Raw genomic sequence first — 22,180 nt, 5'->3', positions numbered from 1 at the left:
TCCCACCGCAACACCTATTCATTTTAACGCTGCCCCCTATGTACAAGGGTGGTGTAGATAGGAGGCTGTGCAAAAATGAAGACCAGGTATAAACTGTTCTTAGGACAGCAAACCAAGGAGAAATGCATCATTTTGCATACACTTTGCTTTTTCCCATGTGTGCTGCTCAATTCAGCGCACATGTAAATACAAATAGCTTTGGCTCTTGTGATTTCTCTTGTGTGCATGGCGTCATGCATGTTTTTCCATGTATGCACTGCTTGCTGCCCTCCTGTTGGCTTAACCGTTGTGAAACTTGTGCAACGTAACTCTCGATTGTTGTTGCCAGCTGAACATACAGTTTAAAACACCCATTACCCTCAACGTTGATACCACATGTAGTGTGTAGGTGGGTCTGGAATTCAGAGCTGTGTATTAAGAAATAAGCATTTGTTCTGCTCAGGCCCTATCACCCCACCCCCACATCACATCATGTGCGATTGGCAGGGTGATGTGTGTTTGTGAATAATGCACGCAGATGCTGACATGGATGACACATGCTGTACTATTTTGGAATTGTTGCTGCCAGTGTTTGTGTGCAGTCCTGACAGTATATTTGACTGTTTGACTATTTGACTGTATATTTGTTCACTGACACTGTTGACTTTCCCAAAATACTTGTTTAAAGCACATCAATGTGTGATGGGCAAGTCACACCTGGACTAATGTATTGTATAGTTTTAGGTATGGCACATGTGTGCACTTATGAGCATAGGAGTGCTTTTTGAGCTAAGAGGTGATGGTGCCATTTATCTATTAGATAATTTTGGTTACTAAATTGCTATTCTTTCTTGGTGTCATACTTGCCCTATCATACTTCTTTACAGGGACTCTTTTACTTCTCTGAGTATGGTACACTGACAAGTCACATAGTGAAGCATTATAGTGACACATTCCTGATATGGGGAGTCCATGCACTGTACTGTTGAAGGCATACCCCTCCTGCTTAGGTATGAAATGACATTTTGACTCAACGGTGCTGAATGTGTGCATTGTGGGATATGCATCTTTTAGACAGTAGGCTGCATGATCACTAAGTTGTGACAATGCATGTGTTCATGGTATGCAGACTCACTCCATACTTTCTCACTTGGTGTACACAGGGCTTCATCTAATGAACATGTAAAGGGGCATAGTACCTGAAGATGAGGCAGGCTGGCAACATGTCCCCCTTGCCTCCACACCACACATATACAATTGTCTGCACATGGCTGAATCTCTTTGACGACAAAACGAGGATGCGCTGTGAATGCACCAGATGATGTGCACAAGTGAGCATGCCCCCACCAATGTCAGCACACATGCACCATTGTGCACGTCTGTCTGAGTTGTGTGCAAGAATGTGTATGTGCAGTAAGGTCCCCCTTTATGCACATAGATAATCTGAAAATCAACTCAGACCCACTTGCACAAAGGTGCATGTGTACTGACATCAGTGGGGGCATGCTCAGTTGTGCACATCATCTGTAACATTCACAGTACATCCTCATTTTGTCATCACAGAGATGCATCCCTGTGCAGACAGTTGCATCTCCAGGCTATGTACCACTTAGATCTTGCCTGTTGCCCATATATTGTGGTCTGGTATGGCTCTTTGGCTATGTTTAGAATGACTTTTCTGTGCATATTTCCAAGTGTATGACCCCAACAATATGTGTCTTGCAATATATTTGTTGACTAGGGTGATATGTGTCTCTACAACCAGGGACAAGAGTATCTGTGACAAGATCTGCAGTCATTGTGGATGTGCACTGATAGATATGTAATTGTGCATGAGTGACAGTGGGTCCATCCACCCCCGTCCCCCCAGTCCCTGGATTTTACTCACATTGTTGCTGATAATGCTGGTCCTGTTCAGCAGCGTCCTGTGCCTGGACTCCAACCACCGACTCCTTGCAGTTGACTGCGGACACCTGTTCCTCCAAGGCATCCAGCTTCTCTTGTGGCGCTGGACTCCCACCTCTGGTCTGTAGTGCTTCATTGCGATTGGCCGCCAGTTTCTCCTTTGTCTTGTGCTTAGCATCATGCCAGCACTTCTTGCAGTCGTTCACTGTCCTCCTCACCTCTCTGATAGCATTCAGCTTGGCTGCGATAGACTGCCATATTGCATTCTTTGTCCCCAATGACACAGTGGAGCTGACAAACAGCTGCTGTTGTTTTTCTGTCACCTCGGCAATCAGGACCTGATTTTCTTGCTGGCTGAACCTGGTTCCTCTTTTCCTTGCCCTTCTCCTGGCTATTTTGGGGGTTGTTTTCTCCTGCAGTACTTGGTCCAGTGTCATCCAAGTTCCTTTTTTTTCGGTTTGTGATACTGTGCGGGCGTTTTGTAGTCGCTTTTCCAGCCTAACTTGCAAAAAAAGTGGTGTTGCGCTAATTTGCGTGCACTTTCTGGCCGCTGACTTGCCTGCCGCCACTCAGATGCAGAGTACAAGGGGCTCCTCTAGTTGAACATTGCAACTCCCTGGACCATGCACCTGAAAGCCTAAGATGGCGGACGGTGGGTGGTGGAAAACATACTACTGCACCCCAGGGGTGGCGCAATCACTGCATCACTGAGTTTCAAAGAGTGTAAATGGATTCACTCTCTCAACACTGTTGACAATGGGTTAAACGAACTGGAGGAGATCCTGAAACAAATGGGTCAGCTGTGACAGAACAGGTCTGCACTCCTATAACACGTTTTACCCGAGTGGGCTTTGTTTCCTGCTGTAATTAGATGTATCGCTATTGGTAACATACCTGTCGCACCACCCTCAATGTATGTTTCCAATGTTACCTACCTGTTGCCCAGCGTATATGTAAAATAGTACAAATGAGTGTACCGGTAGTTTCTACTGGTTTCTTTAATTTGTTTTGCAGTGATAAGCATGTGCCATTTAGAATACCGTTTATGATTCAACATTGCTATATGGTCACCATGCTTGTTGAATGCAATTCTATGTATTATTGTTCAATAGTACCAATCGACCACAAGTAATCATGTGGACCAGAATCCACATGCACGCTCTGTATACCTTTCGGCTCCGAGACTGGCTTGCAATTTTAATTATTATCTGTATTTTTGATTCGTCATGTATTTGTTGCAACCGGATTTTGATGTGTACCGGCATTTTTGTCGACACATCCCCTGCAAATCTATCCTTATTTGTCAAACGGACCAGTGTGGAGTCACGTCATATTGACTGAGGGATGATGGACGTAGCACTTCATTGGCCAACCCACGATGACACGATAGACAGCATCCAGCTGCTGCCGTCGCCGTGTATGCTACATACGTGCACGTTCGTCCGTAAGCTTAGCTAAGTTAAGCATTTAACTTCGAGTCTGATAGTCGATCTCTAGACTTCAGCAGAGCTCGTGCGTATCACCAGGTAAGCAGATGAATCCATCCACTCCCTTATTCGGCCGTTTTTTTCTTTACTATCATAGTGATAACTCCATTCACGTTCCTCTAAAAGGATTTATAACTGGCATACTTCGGTGTTGAATTTTTGGCCACCCACACTGTGCATAGCTGCCAAGATTTGAAATTGCTATGTGTGACATTTTCTTAATTTTAGTGTAATTATGAGTGACATTTCAACGACTATGAGTGACATTTTCTCGTGAGCAAAATCTAGTCACAATACAAGGTGAACAAGTCCGGGCGAAGTATAACTTTTATCCATATAGGAAATCTGGTAGCCTGTAAGTGGTATGTATATAGCTGCCTAGTTTTCAGACTGCTTATGTGTGAAATTTCATGGGTTAGTGTACATTCCACTGCCCAAAGTGTGAAAAATGAGTGACACTTTCTCACCAGTAAAGCAAAGAAGTCCATATTGAGAGGTAAATGTCACAAATTACCACCTTTTGGGCTATGAGTAGCAATAACTTGACAATATTGTTCATTGTAAGACCATTGACAGCCAATCAGAAGTAGGCTGACCCACTCAGTGCATTCAAAGTCCATTGACAGGATCAGAAACAGCCAGGGCCACCCAGTGTGTTGGAATCCTGCACACTTCGAGCAGATCTACCCCTGCTTGATGCACTATCACCCCCTTGCCTTCATCAGAGTAATCCCAGCCATCTGAATTCTATTCTAGCTCCAGTTGTAGCCACCAGAACCAGTGTGCCCTGCCCAGTCCATTGAAGGCCATACAACTCTCAACAGTACCAGCCTGGCCATGTCCAGTCCCATCTAGGGGGCCTTTCCTAGAATGATCCAGTCAGCCGTGCATTGGGCATGCAAGAATTATACCCATGCAGCCTAGTCAGTTCAAGCCATTCTGATCCCAGTTACAGCAACAAGAACCAGCTGATAGAACCTCTATTTGGCTGTTTTTGTCTGCCTGACTAGTATTTTAGCGTCCCAGGACAAAAATCACCCAAAGCTGGCAGTTTCTCCTGATATCAGTGTCCATTTAAAACAGGAAACATACGAGTAAAGCAGTTTGAAATGTGCTGCAGAGCTGCTTTGATTTTCTGTGACAGACAAAGTAGTAAAAGGCAGAAAAGCAACATTTAAAATTAATACGGACTATTTGTATAAGATCCTGTTTATCAAGTCTTGAGTTTTGCTGAATCTTCAAAAATGGAGAAAGTGATTTATTAATCAGTGGGAAAGGGGGTGGTCGTACTGGCCTATCACTCGCCACTGGTCCTTATCCAGTTCACAACTCACCTGTAGTGCTGCCTCAGTAACTCACTGCCAGGGTGAAAGCTAGGATCTCATCGGGCCGGTGCTCTTCTGTGCTGAATATTGCACATAGGGTGAGTTCCGGCCTGGCAGACGCCATGTGTGACAACAACATAAACGGCACTACACCCTGTAGCACGGCTCTGCCTGGCCCGCAGCATTGGCCAAAGTACACTGTGACTTACTTTATTAATGAACTTCACAGAGACTGCTGTGTGTCTCTGCATCCCGATCGGTCTGGCTGCCGCGGCGCAGGACCCGTGGCCGCACACAGCACAGAACACTCCATGGTGCAGTCTTAAGTTTTCCCAGCTGCTGACTGACTCGTACCCCACCGGGAAGGCCGAACTTAGTTTGCGCCCGTGGCGATCACCACGATGTTGATGGCGATGCCTCTGATAATGCGCGGCGATGAAAGAGTCGAGTCACTCGATGCTGGACGCCTCCCGCATTCTGTCCAGTGCAGTGTTAGATTCTTGAGCAGCACTCGTGCATCGCTGCAGCTCTGGGATTCGATTGGGTGTATAGTACCTGAAAGTTTCTGGGGTGTCACTTTAAAGTCTGCATTTTTCCCCAGTGCTGTGTTCAATTGTAGCGGTACAAAAGGGGGTGGTGATGGACGGAGCATGTAATGTAATGTATGTGTCTTGTAAAGCGCACTGCTGCCCTGAGGCGTCGTGGCGCTGTAGACCGCTGGGGAACCCGTCCTGGCTATCCCTGTGAGATGGTCCCTACTGGGTATCTCCTAGGTGAAACCAGGCATCCCCGGCGAATGTGGGGGGCCGTTGTAGAGATGAGGCAAGCTAATGCCCAGAGTTGCCGAGTGTGATCCTTGGTTAGAGTAGGCACCAAGGCGAGAATTATCGAGTCCGCTGACCCTGGTCCACGACCCTGCCACATCGGGAATTGAACCCTGGTCCCAGGCCGTTCTCTGCTTCCGGGTCTGCCGCCTCTAACCAGTGAGCCACACCACTCCACCTGCATCTGAACCAATCAAACACTCACACCCAGTCAACAGATCTGGGTTTAATCCATCACCGTTCTTTAGCCCACTCTGCCACCCCAGTTCAGACATGGCCATATGCAAATCAGTCTGACCCTGTGCCTCATGGGAACAGTCCAGCCCGAACTGCCAAGCCATGCCTTCCCTGGACGGGATTCAAGCTTCCTAGGACCGGTTTCTGGCATTACAGCCGTCTTCAGCCAGGCTTGCTTGAATCCAGTGGCAAAGTGAGCAAGGGACTCACGTCTGAGCATACCCTGCCAACTTATGGCGAACAAAGAGGTACAAAAGGGGGGTGGTGTTCAATTGTAGGGCACTAACCTCTTCATGGTGATCTCAGACAGGACCAATCATGCCTGTGTTCACCGATTTTTGATGCTAGTGGTAATGTGGGTTTTTAATGCGCAGACAGCAGCGCACCACCACCAGGACTTCTCGACTCTTGAGTACCCCGCCGCTTCCCGTGACCTGCCTACCACCTTACCTCACTTCCTCTAGGAGGTTACGAGGCACGAGGTCACCCACATCTAATTCCGGGGCCCCCCATGGTGCTAAAGCTGCCAGTAGCAACCACGGATGAGGGCAGCCCCCCTGAGAGTGTGAGTCATAGTGGTGTCTGAAAGCCGTGCGGCACCGCGGGCAGGAAATTAAATGTAACTGTTGTAACATTGTAGCAGTCTGACTCCAGAGCTGAGGCCCCTTTGCTCACATGTTTGGCGTTCCTTTAGTTGTACTTAACCCTGGCCACATTCGTTGTTTTCACTTGTAGATCATCAAAGACTACATCACACAAGGAACACCGACAAGCAAGGACATGCATCCGTTCTCACTTTTCCATTCATAGGGACGCCAGCCTAGTTAAATGATCTGATCTGACCCCTTGCAGATCCCTTAGCAGCCTTCATTCACAAGGGACCTCCTGGGGGGGGCTTCCCCACCGCTTCTCTAGGTGAGTAATCTATGTAGCACTAGCACTGCTTCCTATGATTAGTTGGAACACACTTTGATACCTTCTTTTGATACTTTCAGGCTGTCATCAATCTCCCATGTCCTGAAGAAAACCCGCCATGACATTTAAATAGCGCCTTGTCAGGGTCGAAACGTTGATGAAAACATATGGTTCAGCTATTATAAAGTCTCTTGGCTCAAATTGATAAGCAAAGTTCTATTCGCCAGAGACATTGTCTTCTTTTATTCTGACCACCTTTAGCTTTTTCTGATAAACTGTATATAACTTCACCTTGTACGTATGATATGCACTGCACCAATGTCACTGTGCACTCAATGTTACTATATTACATGTCACTCAAAAATGTGTCCTTAACTCACATTGACAGCCATTTTAATATTTGTAAATACATCTGAAAGCTTCAATTGATATAATATTATAATTTAGCAAACATCAACTAACCAGTGTATGTGATTTTGTGTTCCAAGCGCATTTGATATACGTGCAAATCTTCAAAGCAATTTGACTGGCTTGTTCAGGAACACTTCATTAAATATGAACACTACCAACTAAAGACATCGTCGTCTTCACTTGTGAACAGCAGAAACTGCGTTGTACTGTTTATTTACTCTCTTGCATGTGCATAGGACGTGTTGCAGCAATTTGATATCATTCTTTGATTTTGTTTAAAGTAAAAAAAATTACATTTTTGTTTTATTCTTCTCATGTAAAGTGATTATTCTTCCCCGACAGAACCACTGTAGCTTCCTATATATGTACCCAGGTTCTGACGAACACAGGCTTACCCCATTGTATTTATACCTCCACTTTTTTCACGTTAGCAGCAAGATTTTTATTGCTGTGATGCTGTTTTTAATGTTGACATTTTCCGCTTAGATGAGAAACTAACGCCACGTAGCATCGGCTTGTACATATGTCGTTAATGTGGCGATAGTTTGCGGTGGTGCGCGGCAATAAACCGTTTGCTCGTTCTTGTACGTATGCCCCTTTGATTTTTAAGTCTCGCCTACGCAGTGCGCATGCGCTGCATAGGAGACCTTTAGCCGTTGTGCAGCTCTTTTTCAAAGCAAATACTCGTGCTTGTGGCGGCATACGCCTTGCTGGAGTGCGCAGCAGTGCGCCACAAGCACGAGTATGTGCTTTGAAAAAAGCAGACTGCTCTCCCCAGCATGTGCGCCCCACTCGTGGGTGCACCACTCTGCCTCTCTCTCCCGCTGCAGCCTGCACGCCTTTTTTTTTTACTTTCAGAACGAGGCGCGCTTCTTTCAATATCTCCATTCTGAACAGCAAACGCTTTCTTGAGGACACGCCTAGCACATACTTTGAGTGACACATGTGGTGGTCAGGAAAATATTTCAATATTGCTCGAAAAGTCAGCGTATATACTCTTTCTTATACATTGTCGTTTTATTTCTTGAACCTTTGTAAAGTGAAGCCTTTCTCTAATTTGATCCTCAAAACATTTTTTAAAATATATATTATTTTAAATCCTTTTAATAAATAACCACTAGATGGCGATGTGTCACCAAAGAGCACATTCTGGCTGTACGCATCATCACCAGGCTCGTGCCGAGTCCACTTCACGTGCAGTCATTGCTCCTGAGTGTAAGACCTGTCAGATACAGTACAATCAGGGTCTTAGCGGGGCAGAAAATAGCATCGGGTGCCAAAATGAAAGCGGGCTATATTAGCAAACCAGAGAGCTAAAAAGTAGTGCATATTTAGTTTTGAACTTGTGAACGCAGGGTGTGTTAGTGCGCATCTGAAAGAGTGCATGGATGTGTGCTTGCTGCAGGCAATGCTTGTTTGATACCAGGGAAATAAATCACAATAAAATCCGGCCCAACAGACGATGAAACAGGCCCACAAACAGCCAGCAAAAACTGACCTCCCAGCCCAGCCCATCAGGCATGGCCTGTTTGCTGTATAGGCCAGCCCGACCCTGCTGTACAAGTGTTACATTGTACATGCATTTATATGGCTCTCAGTAACCCTGACCAAGCTTAATTTTTCTTTGTAGGATAATTTAGGAATGCGGTGAATGTGATCACTGGCTCCTAACAGAGACACAGCAGACCTTTCTAAAATGCAGCATCTCAGAAGGACCCAGTGCTTTCAAATTGAAATGGTTTTTGCAGTTGCAATGCGCTAAGCGTGGTTTATGTGGCTACACAATGTATTGGAATTATGTTCTAAAGCTTCCCTAATTAACCATGCTAAATGTGTGGTGACGCAATAAAATGTCCACGATTGATTTACATTTCAACTACATTTGTCTTTCGTTAGGTTGGCACAGCACCCAAGATAATGTGCTTCATGGCTAAAAAATTATAAGGTCCCAAAAGCGAGACCTATTGGCTATGCCAATGCTTGTTACCATTTGATCTAAAGGTTCTTTAAAAGATAAGACAATCTTTTATATCCTCAAAACTGTACACCATAAAGACATCATACATTAACAGATACATTACAAATCTCAAAAAAACCTAAAGACATTACAATACATACATATATAACAAATAATACATGTGAATTTCATTTTTGAAAAAGCTCAAGTTCTGCAATTTTATCGCAAACAGTGAGAAAAGCGACAAGCTAAAAGGAGAAAACAGCCCTGCTAAACTGCTAAAGAACGGTGATGGATTAAACCTAGATCTGTTGACTGGGTGTGAGTGTTTGATTGGTTCAAATGCTCCGTCCATTACCACCCCCTTTTGTACCGCTTTGTTTGCCAAAAGTTGACAGGGTATGCTCAGACGTGAGTCCCTTGCTCACTTTGCCACTGGATTCAAGCAAGCCTGGCTGAAGACCGCTGGAATGCCAGAAAACAGTCCTAGGAAGCTTGTTTCCGGTCCAGGGAAGGCATGGCTTGGCAGTTCGGGCTGGACTGTTCCCATGAGACACAGGGTCAGGCTGATTTGTATATGGCCATGTCTGAACTGGGGTGGCAGAGTGGGCTAAAGAACGTTGATGGATTAAACCCAGATCTGTTGACTTGGTGTGAATGTTTGATTGCTTCAGATGCTCCGTCCATCACCACCCCCTTTTGTACCGCTTTGTTCGCCATAAGTTGGCAGGGTATGCTCAGACGTGAGTCCCTTGCTCACTTTGCCACTGGATTCAGCCAAGCATGACTGAAGACGGCTGGAATGCCAGAAACCGGTCCTTGGAAGCTTGTTTCAGGTTCAGGGAAGGCATGGCTTGGCAGTTCGGTCTGGACTGTTCCCATGAGGCACAGGGTCAGACTGATTTGCATATGGCCATGTCTGAACTGGGGTGGCAGAGGAGGCTAAAGAACGGTGATGGATTAAACCCAGATCAGTTGACTGGGTGTGAGTGTTTGATTGCTTCAGATGCTCCGTCCATCACCACCCCCTTTTGTACAAACTTCTCAAGAAGCAAGAGCAATAATCTGACAGTGCTCCATTTTGGCTCCTACCATGAAGTTATACATCCAACGTATTACTTTTCCTTAAAAAGATGAGCCACCTTAGTACAACTCAATATTGGTACACTAGTTAGAAAAAATTTAACCGTTGATGCGTTTCGAACCCATATACTTCTGTTTCGGGTTCTCCTCAGGACACAGAACATAGAAAAGCTCTGTTCTGGCTCTAGGTTTATTTATTTATTTATTTTATATTCTTGTATAGCGCAAGAATCGACCCCTTACGAGGTATCTCCGCGCTTTGCTCGCAGGATGGAATGGCTGTTGTTACCAGAAGTTGTGGTTGTCGACTTATGTTGGATTATTTATTCTTCCATGAATAAGACGGTTTTTAGTTTCTTCCTGAAGGAGGAATGGTTAGAGGTTTGTCTTAGACCGATTGGAAGGTTATTCCAGAGTTTAGGCCCTACCAGGGAAAAGGCTCTGCCACCTTGTCTGTTTTTTTTTACCAGAGGAGTTTTGAGTAGCAGTTGGTTGCTTGACCGTAAGGCTCTGTCAGGTTTATAGAGGGGTAGCTTTTGGGACAGATAGTTGGGGCCTTTCACGAACAGGCATTTGTGAACAATGCAACAGATCTTGAACTTGGTGCGTTGTCGTATTGGCAACCAATGCAGTTCTCGCAGCAGGGGTTTAGAGGGGGTTCTGGGGGGGCATTCAAGACCAGTCTTGCTGCTGTATTTTGGACTACCTGGAGGCGATTAATAGCGCTCTCGTTGGCTTGTATAAGGAGTCCATTGCAGTAGTCAATTTTACTTATCACCATAGTCTGCACTAGGGTCTTTCTATAGTTGTCTGAAAGGTAAGGGAAGACTCTTCTTAACAGACCAATTGTGTGAAAGCATGCCCCAGCGACTGCGTTCACATGCTCCTTCAAGGTGAGATTTTGATCCAGCTTCACCCCCAGATTTTTTACTGTTAGTTTTGGGGTGGGTACTGGTCCCAGGTCTAAGGGCCACCAGTCGGGGGACCATAGTATGGACGCTTTTCCAAAAAGCATTAGCTCCGTTTTTCCAACGTTGCATTGGAGGCGATTGGCAGCCATCCAGTTGGAGATGGCCCTCATGCCTTCCGCGAAGTTATCCCTAACATTGGAGTTGAGGGAATGGAAAGGGTATAGAAGTTGGGTGTCGTCGGCGTAGGACACCGGGGTGAATCCATATTTTCTCACAATCTCAGCAAGGGGGGCCACGTACACATTGAACAATGTGGGGCTTAGGCATGAGCCCTGTGGCACCCCCTTCGTGAGCATCCTGGAAGAGGAGCGGTATGGTCCCAGGCTGACGGATTGTGAGCGCCCGGACAGAAAACTCTCCAGCCAGGAGAGGGCTTGTCCTCCTATGCCCACTCCCTGTAAACGGCTCATGAGGATCTTATGGGACACAGTATCAAATGCGGCTGACAGGTCTAACAGCACCAGAATCATTGAGCCTCCTCTATCCTGTGACATCTTGATGTTATCGGTCACGGAGAGGAGAGCTGATTCGGTGCTGTAGTTGGGCCTGAACCCAGATTGAGAGTGGTCCAGGCCCCCTGTTGCCTCTATGAACCTGGACAGATGGGTATTAACATGCTTCTCGGCCAGTTTACTCAGGAGCGGCAGCAGAGAGATGGGACGGAGGTTGGAGAGCTCTGTCCAAGGGGAGATGGCATTTTTCCGAATAGGATTCACCACTGCCTCTTTCCATTCCTGGGGGAGTTTACCTTCTGTGAAAGAAAGGTTCAAAAGTTTTTGGATAGAGGGGCAGAGATCAGTGCTAAGCATGTTCATCACTCTGGGGGGGAGGAGATCAAGGGGGGACCCTGTTTTTGTAGTATTTAATAGAGATTTTATATCATCCTTGGAAATTTCAGGGATGTCAGTGAAGGTTTCAGAATTGGTTTGTGAGCAGAGAACGTCAACCGTCTCTGTGTTGTTGGGGTGTTTGGCCAGTATTTTATTGTAGATGGTATCAATTTTATCCTCGAAGTATAATGAGATTTTGTTACACAGATCTTGAGAAAAAATATCAGGACTTTCGCAGGCTGTAAGATTTGTGAAACTTCTTAGAATCTTATATAATTCTCTGGTAGAATTGTCTGCCTCATCTATTTGGGATTGTAGGCTGGTTTTCCTTGCCTTTTTTATATTTTTGTAATAAGAGGAGGCAGCTTGTTGATAGAGCTCTTTACTTTCACTGGAGTGGTTCTTCCTCCATCGTTTTTCTAGCTTTCTGCACTTTTGTTTTTCAGTTTTTAGTGCTTCCGTGTACCAGATTTCTTTTTTGTTATTAGTCGTAGATAATTTGACCAATTTTTGAGGAGCTAAAAGGTTTATTGTATCGAGGAGGGTGTTGTTTAGTTTGGCCAGGGCCGAATCAGGGTTATCAGAGTCGGAGAAGGTTGGTGTTTTCCATGTTTCAGCGAATGCTTCCGGGGAAATCTTGTGCCATGGTCTACGTTTAATGCTCCTGGTAGCAGAGGGTTCGGAAGGTTTAGTTAGTTGCATGAAGGAAAATTCCAGCATGCTGTGGTCGGACCAGTGTACTGATTTGGGGGGTTGATGGTGTACCAATGTTCTAGGGACTTCTAAGTAAATTAAATATGAGAATCAGATGTAAGTAACTTTTACCATGTTTTAGGGAGTGAGCACAAGCACTTTAACACTGGTTGGTTAGCCTTGGTAAAGTGCACAGAGTCCTAATGCCACCAAAAATGAATTTAGTAAAAACCTGAAGTTGAAGGCTAAAAGTTTGGTGGAAGAATAACCTAAGGCTGACATGGCTAACACATAACCTGGTCTTAGAGTGAAGCATGTTCAGAAATTGCAGATCAGAAGATAGATTACATTGAACGGATCCAGGAACCTTTCATTTTTTGATTAAATTAAAATCAATCCTAAATGTGCCTGGTAAATCCCATCCATGCTTTGCCATTCCAATGCACCAAGACGTGGTGTATTACTTTTCAATGAAATGAAACTGAATTAGAGGAAATTCCTTTCTTGACATGCCTTGAAGAGATGATCCACTAAATTGTCATTGGTAATGATATTGATTTAAGACACAGTCAAAAATTAGAAGAAATGTTAACAACTTTTCTGAACTTGAAATATATTCTTCATGGTGCAGCCTCAATTCCTTATAAATAGTGCTTAGTTTTCTGAACAGTCTTTCTTAAAAAACCTGTATTGGTAACTTGAAGAAAACAGTAGGGGTCCGATTCACAGAACAAACTTAAGACAACATCCTAAACTTACTACTTTTGGTATTCACAGAAGACATTTAGTAGTAGTAAAGTTAGGATTTTGTCTTGAGTCTGTCTTAAGTCTGTCTTAAGTCTGTCTTAAGTCTGTCCTAACTTTGTCTTAAGTTTGTCTTAAGTCTGTCTTAAGTTGGTCTTAAGTCTGTCTTAAGTCAAACTTAAGACAAAATCCTAACTTTACTACTACTAAATGCCTTCTGTGAATACCAAAAGTAGTAGGACAGTCTCAAGACAGACTTAAGACAAACTTAAGACAGACTTAAGACAGACTTAAGACAGACTTAAGACAAAATCCTAACTTTACTACTTCTAAATGCCTTCTGTGAATACCAGGACATTTCACGATGACTAACAACCTAAAGTTAACTAACCACTCAGCTGTAGAGACAGAAGACTCCCGTAAAACCAGAGTGACACACTGGATTCGCCATGTTTGGGGTTGCTTTTCATTAATATGAGATGACATCGGGAGTGCAAATAGATCCGCCCTGGATTTGAGTTAATTCTGTTCACCTCTGATTTGGCAAACAACTTGGTTGCATTAGATACAGAATCATCTCCTTCAGGCCACACTAACATACAGTTTAAAAAGTACAAGATCTCATGCTCACTGCAGCATTGATGGCCCTACTTCACTTCTCTGCCGCATCGATTGACTTGAGAAAGCATCTATTGTACACATACATGTGACCTAGCCATTGCCATTTAGTAAAAGTCGACCCCACATTGGTGAGGACAGTAGAGAGCTAGTCTTCTCTTCCAGTACCAGCCCAAAAATCATTCATACCAACACCAGTACTAACCCAGCAAGAAATCACTCATGCATCCCCTTCTGGTATCCCTGACTCCTCCAATTATACTTATCATGCCACCAAACGTGGGCATGTGAGCATCAGCTTGTCTGGTGCAGTTCCTATAAATGCTTCTTTTAGTCCAACAATTTGGAACTCAATGGAATCGGTATGTTTCACTAAAGATGGCCATGTCATACCAGAAACACCTCTCCTGTCCAATTTGTCCATATCAAGAGATCATATCCCATAGAACACTGCTGAGCACCCCTGTTTCATGGAACATCTTTTTTTTTCTTTTTTCCGTAGTTTTATATAGCGCAAACTTGACCCGAAGGTATCAGAGCACTTTACATGAGCACCAGTTGCATTAAACAAGGCCATATGCCTTTTTGTAAGCACTGAGAGATAAAGTGATTTGTCCAGATTCACAGGATGTTGAGCGTCCTTGCTGAGACTCGAACTTGGTTCCCCAAATTAGCAATCGACCACCCTAGCTGTTAGGCTACATCTTCTCCCTTACATCCCAAGGATAATGACAAAATTAGAAGACATGGACTGGAAAATGTACATAGACAGTTTTGCCTTGTATTTATTCCAGGAGACGTGGGCTACTTTTATCCAATCCAATCCAATCCAAAAAATCTTTATTTCGGCCAATAAGACCATAAAAGATGCATAAAAAGAACATACAACATTTTAAAATCAACATTTGATACATGTAATGCAAATAGATACAAATTTTGGGAGTACAAATTAGATGAGATAAAAATGAATAGGAAAGATACATCACAGTTATATCAATTGAGGTAAAATAAACATGAATGTAAAAACTTTACCGTAGGGAGCTAAAAATTATTTTGAGACAGTGGCCGGAACTATCATCCTATGTTGGTAAAACCTTAATCAACTTGGACCTAATACGCCACATGGCGAACAAGTATTTTGAGACTGCAAAAACAATGTGAGGGGAGGAATCAGATTTCAATATTCTATACGAAGTTAAACAGTTTCTTATTGCCATGTTTCTGCATAAAGGCACCAGCCAATACTTCCTTGGGGACCTATAAGTGGGACAGAAAAACAAGAAATGGATTTCCTCCTCATCACAGGAATTGCAGCCAGGGCATAATTTGTCCCCTCCATTGGTCCATTTACTCGTAAAGGATTTAACGGGTAGGGTTCCGAACCGCCACTGTAGAAAGAGCTTCCTTGCTGCGACCGGGTAGATAAAATCCAAAAAAGATTCAAATTTATAGGTATTTTTGGATTGGGTAAAACAGTGGGTTAAGGTGCCCATGCTAGGTGCAGTCATTTGGGATACAAGATTTTGTTGCTTGTAGGCTTTCACTAGACTTTTCCGAGGGACCTTGTTACAACCAATTTCGGGGGCCAACCACAGTTCATTTAAGCCTAGCCGGAACAATTCTTTTTTGACAAAAGTTAGCCAGGGGATCTTGTCATTAACGTTTAGGTTCATAACATGCACGAGATCACGCCTGTAGTGGTTAAGCTCCTTAGTTGACCAGAGTCTATGCCAGAATCTTATGGGATTGAGTTCAGCATCCTCCCTGATAGACGATAAGCCCAAGTCAAGACGTAGGGGAAGCAAGGGAGTTGCAGCTGGGAGGGCCAAGAGACGCCTCATGAAATTGTTCTCAACACGTACCAACTCATTTGCAGCTTGGTGTCCCCAAAGTTCGCTGCCATATAATGCAGCAGGTTTTGCCTGGGTTTTGTACATCTCAACTGCGGGGGCTATGGGTTTATATGTTGAGGTATTGGTAATCTTCAGGATAGCCCCAGACAGTTGAGAGAGCCTTATTCGCGAGCTTGCAATCTGTGGACACCATGAAAGATTCTCTTGGAGGGTTACGCCCAGGTATTGAAATGTTTTTACCCTCTCTAAGACCGTGGAGTTTAGGGATGGGTTGGGTCTAGTTGTGGAGGAGGGGTTAAAGATCATATACTTGGTCTTCCCGGCGTTGATCTCGAGGCCGAACTGCCTGCAGAAGAGATCAAAGCCATCCAGAGTTCTCTGAATTCCCATGGGCGATTTGGAAAGCAGGAGGGTATCATCAGCAAACATAATTGCCGGTACCCTCCTGCCTGCCAGGACCGGGGCATTGTTGTCTCCAACATTGGCTAAATGCGAGATGACACTATTCACATAAAGACAAAAAAGGGTTGGGGCAAGGACGCACCCCTGCCTGACCCCCCGGGAAACAGGGAACCTTTGTGTCAAAGCACCACCCCGCCCACAACGCACCTGGGCGAAATTACCCTGATGGAGTCTTATGATTGCCTTGAGTAAATTAATGGGTACTCCCATCTCCCTCAGGACCTCCCAGAGTTTTTTCCGTGGTACAAGGTCGAATGCTGACCTCAGGTCTACGAACACCATGTATAATCTCCCGCCCTCGATGGTCACCGTTTTCCAATAAAGGAGAACGAGGCGGAAGATTTGGTCCATGGTGGACGTATTTTTCCTGAAGCCAGCCTGGAGAGGACTTAAAATTTCATTTTCCTCCATCCAATACATGAGTTGGTCCAATAAAAGTCGCGAATAAATCTTCTGGGGGACATCTATCAGGCTGATCGGCCTGTAGTTGGATGGGAGCAGAGGACAGCCCTTCTTAAAGATAGGGACTATCTCTGCCCCCAGCCAAGTGCAGGGGATCGCCATTCCACATGCTATTGAGTTGAAGAGGATGAGAAGGTAGGGCGCCCAAATCTCTGAATGGGACCTGAAGAGGTCACCGGGTAGTTTATCAAGGCCGGGGGCCTTGCCCATTGCTAGGCCATCTATTGCACTGACCACTTCCCCTAACGTGAACTCCAGAGTATCTCCAGGGAGGGAGAGGAGTGTTGCAATAGTGGCATCAGTGTTTTCTAATTCATCTGCATAAAGTTTCCCAAAATGGTCTTCCCATATATGTGCAGCTATATTGGGTTCAACTGCAGCTTTGGGTTCCCCTGAGCCAGTGGAGACTATGGACCAAAATCTTCTAGTATCCTTAGCTATTAGTGCTGCTGAAAGATCGTGCCATCTATCCCAGTCCCAGTCTGACCTCGCACGGGCCATAATGTCCTTGTAAAGTTGTCGCAAAGCGGACACCCTGGTACGGGGGGCACCCTCTTTGACTGCAGCAATAAGATCAGATTTGGCCTTTCTGCAGTCAGAGTTGTACCAAGTGGAGGTTCTGGTTTTATGCTTGGGTTTAGGTACCTCTGGATAGAGGACCTCTCCCAAAGTTCCCACTATGTCTTCATGTATGGAAGGTAAGATTTTAAATAGGTCCTGGGCACTGGAGCGACTGATTACTTCATCCAAAGCCTCAAATCTTGGGAGGACGAGGTTGTAAATTTTCCCAATATTTTCTTCCGACTTGGAGAATTTCTGCCATCTCACCCTACGCCTGTTAGAAGTTAATACAAGGTTTCCCCGTTCATCTCCTTCCCCCGGAGAGGAGAGTCCGGTGGGCTCAGGAAGATAGCGCAAGGTAAGTGAAAGGGCATTATGATCACTATCAGTGCGGGGAATTATATTAAAATCCTCAACCTTTGGCCACAGACTGGTATCAACAAAAATGTAGTCCAGTCTTGACTCATGATTTGGTCTATTAAATGTGCATTTTGAGGGGGTGTCTGAGGGTGTGCGACCATTGCAAGCTGTCAAGCTATCCACGTCGTCCCTTACCTTGCTTGAACAGAAGCCCTCTAGGATGACGCAGATGATTCCGCAGAGACGTAAGGGACCAACTTCCCTGATTACTAACTAACACTTACTGATTCTAAAATTACAGCAAGAAATTAACTAGAAATTAGGGAGGAGGGCCGGTACTGGACGTTGCAGTGAAGACTCTTGATTCTTGCTGTCGACCTGCGAGGCAACAAGCACAGAAGACTTTACTATTCAAGTCCTATAGTTTCCTCCTATTCTATTCTAATCTTTTAACTACTCTGGTTAAGATACTTAAGACTCTAACGGGATTTCTGGACGTTCGCCTACCTGCGATCAGTAAGGAGTGGGCCTTCGTCCAGTATTTCTTTATGGAGGTGAAGACGGTGTCGTCAAGTGTCCTCTGGGATAAGTGGTCAGCTTGTAGGCTTGAAGACTCTAGTTGAATTAGGCTGGAAATGAAAGAGGAGGATTACTTAACATTCTTTAAAAGGCTTTCGCAAATCCTACCTAACTCTTCTACCACTTACTTGCAATAAACGTCTTGCCTCCTAGACTCGGGTTTCTTGAAAATCTTCCTCTAATTTCGGAAAGACAAGCAAATACACAAAATCCTATACCTTAACAACATCAAGCGATGACTGTATTCGCTATCAAAATAGGATTCTAAATAACATACATGAAAACCTAAACAAGTTCTTCTGAAGAAAACTGAAGTACAAGAAACAAAATAGTCCAAAGTCTTTCCTTGCGTTTTCTTCTGTGAAGCAAAGTTCCAAAAATTGTCTTTGACCTTTCTTGCGAAGGGCGCCTTTAACCAAAAAATGAAAGTACTTAGCTTTCTGACTCTTTGTCTTCTAGGGTCTTCATCGCTGTTTTCAAAGAATGATTAGCCAGTTGAAGAGCCATGAAGATATCCTGCCATGAAGATGTCCTGCCGGTAAGAAGAATACGCGACCTTCTCCAAAGGAAGTCTGAAGGCAAAGCGCCTTCCAGAAGGCTGGGTGCGGTTTAAATACTGGGCCGCACCCAGCTCCACCCAGTTACGCACACGGACGGTGCGCGAGACAGAAGCTTCCTGAAACCCCTCTGAGGCGCACCAAAAAGGCGCGTGCAAAGGATGCGATGAGACCGTTCTCAGAGCGAAGGTCTGACTTCCGTGAGCGCTCAAAGCGAAGGCTTGGTCTTTCGTCTGCGCTTGCTCCTAAACCTAAATTAAACCACATGAAAACACAGAAACCTGCACAAATAGTGGAAACAAACACAATAGGACACAAGGCATGAAATTAAGGCATGAAATACAGTACCACCAAACACACCCAAACACACTGACTTGAAGCGTGCGGGCGCACGGGACAGGGGTGGGTTTCAAAAGGGAAATAAAACAGTAGCCTAAAGGGGATGCGTAGTCCTTAAGGATGAGCAGGTATGGAATCATGACAGTACTCCCTCCTCAAGATCCCCCCAAGAACGGTGGAAATGGGTCTAGGTTTGTCCGGGAATCGTAAATGGAAGTTCCGAATCAATCTGGGAGCATTTTTAAGGTGTTCTAGAGGCTCCCAAGACCTTTCCTCAGGACCATAACCTTTCCAGTCGATGAGGTAAAATAACCTTCCTCTAACTCTCTTGGAATCCAAGATAGTTCTTACTTCAAATTCTGAGTTGCCTTCAACAATGATGGGAGGAGGGGACTTGGGAATACGAGTTTGAGGATGAAAAGGCTTGATTAGAGAGACATGGAAGACTGGATGCATCAAGTACTTACTAGGGAGGGTCAATCTAACACAAACTGGATTTAGTATTTTCTCAATGGGAAAGGGGCCAATAAATTTTGGATTGAATTTTCTGTTCCCTCTTAATTTCAAATTTTTTGTACTCAACCATACTTTATCTCCTATTTCATAAAGAGGTTGTTCAGTTCGATGTTTATCCTTGGCTTCTTTCTGAGATTCTTTCGCTTTGGCCAAATTGAATTTGGCATCCTCCTGAATGGAGAATACCTGGGACACATAGTCATAAACTGTGGGTACGGAATCATTGAGGTTATTGTTGGAGTTTTCAGGAATACTTTTTGGATGAAAACCGAAATTACAAAAGAATGGGGACATTTTAATAGAAGAATGCTCAGAGTTGTTGTAGGCAAACTCCAAAGGACTTAATAGATCGGACCATTCTTCGGTAACATTAGGTAACATACAACGAAGATATTGTTCAATAGTCTGGTTAGTCCTCTCAGTTAAACCATCGGTTTGAGGATGATAACTAGAGGATAAACGAACCTCCATATGTAGCAAAGAACTCAGTTTCTGCCAAACCTTAGAAATAAACTGTGATCCTCTGTCCGAAATGACAACCGAAGGAATCCCGTGTAACCTTATCACATGGATTATGAGCAAATGAGCAAGCTCCAATGCAGTGGGAAGCTTTTTTAGAGGAACAAAATGGGCCATACGGGAAAACTGGTCTACTACAGTCAAAATTGTATTGAATCCCTTCTTGGTTTCAGGTAGTTCAACAATGAAGTCTAAAGATATAGTGTGCCATGGTTGAGGAGGAATAGGTAATGGCATCAACAAACCACTAGGAGCCTGGTGAGAGGACTTGTGCTGAATACAGATGCTACAAGTTTCCACAAATTGTTTAATGTCTTTGGACATAGAAGGCCACCAAAACTTCCTCTTGATGAGTTCCATAGTTTTTATAAAGCTTGGGTGTGCAGACAGAACTGTCTCATGATGAAAGTGAATAATGGCTCTTTGAATTTTCTCTTTTGGAACAAAGATCAAGTCATGGACCATCAGCAACCCGTCCTTCTCAAAAAGAAAAGGATGATCTTTTCTCCAAAGCTCCAATGTCTTTTCTTTCAGAGCTTCCTTAATGTCGTCAATGATGTCACAAACAGTTAAGCTTCCCTGAAAACAAGAAGTAGGGATTACAGGGTGAACAACTACCGGTTGATCCGACGTCATTTCTCCTAGTCTGGATAAAGCATCTGCTTTTAAATTCTCCTTTCCTGGGCGATATGTAATCACAAAATTGTAGTCGTTAAAAAACATGGACCATCGCAGTTGTCTAGCAGATAAAGCCTTTACAGATCTTAGAGCTTGGAGATTTCTATGATCTGTATAAATCGTTACAGGATGACGAGCTCCTAGTAGGTAATGACGCCATTCTTCAAACACTGCCTTGATTGCCAACAACTCCTTGTCAGCAATTGCATAATTTTGTTCGGCTTCTGATAATTTTCTTGAGAAATAGGCTATAGGGTGCATTTGGCCAGTATCTGAATCTCGTTGTGAAAGAATGCCACCCAATGCAAATTGAGAGGCGTCTGCTTCCACAATAAAAGGTAGATTGGGGTCTGGATGACTTAAAATTGGAGCCATGGTAAATAACTTCTTTAGGTTCTGAAATGCGTCATCTGCGGCTGGGGACCATAAAAACTTGGCTCCTTTTCTCAACAGTTTGGTAATAGGTGTTATAACCTGAGAAAAGTTCTGAATGAATCTGCGGTAAAAATTTGCAAACCCTAAAAAACTTTGGATTTGTTTCACAGAAGTGGGACTAGGCCAGGTTGTTACAGCTTCTACCTTCTTAGGGTCCATTTCTATTCCCTCTGGGCTGATAATATAGCTCAGAAAATCCACCTTGGAAACGTGAAATAGACTTTTTTCCAATTTTACGAAGAGTGAGTTTGAAAGTAGTCTTTGAAGAATGGCGCGAACCTGTCTTACATGTTCTTCCTCAGAATCAGAATATATGAGGATATCATCTATGTAGACTACACAGCAGATGTCAATGAACTCATGTAGAATCTCATTTATAAAAAACTGGAAGGCGGCAGGAGCGTTACACAAACCAAATGGCATGACTTGGTATTCAAAGAGACCGAATTTAGTACGGAATGCTGTCTTCCACTCGTCTCCTTTTCTTACTCTTACCAAATGGTACGCTCCGCGTAAGTCCAATTTTGTATAAATTTTAGCCTTCTTAATTTGATCTAATAGTGTAGGGATCAAAGGCAAGGGGTACCTGTTCTTAATGGTCACGTTGTTCAAGGCTCTGTAGTCTATGCAAGTACGCAGCTCCCCTCCCTTTTTTGGAATAAAAAAAAGAGCTGATGAGACCGGAGACTTGGAGTGTCTTATAAAGCCATTAGCTAGATACTCATCAAGATAATCTCTGAGATGGGCGTTTTCAGCTTCCGTAAGAGCATATATTCGACTGCAGGGTAAGGTAGCTCCAGGCACTAAATCTATTCTACAGTCGAAATCTCTATGTGGTGGTAGGGTGTTGGCCTTTTTTTTGTCAAAAACATCAGACAGG

Source organism: Lissotriton vulgaris, chromosome 2_1 (genome assembly GCF_964263255.1).
Source record: "Lissotriton vulgaris chromosome 2_1, aLisVul1.2, whole genome shotgun sequence".
NCBI classification, from domain to species: Eukaryota; Metazoa; Chordata; class Amphibia; order Caudata; family Salamandridae; genus Lissotriton; species Lissotriton vulgaris.
Note: the sequence above shows the minus strand (reverse complement) of the source record.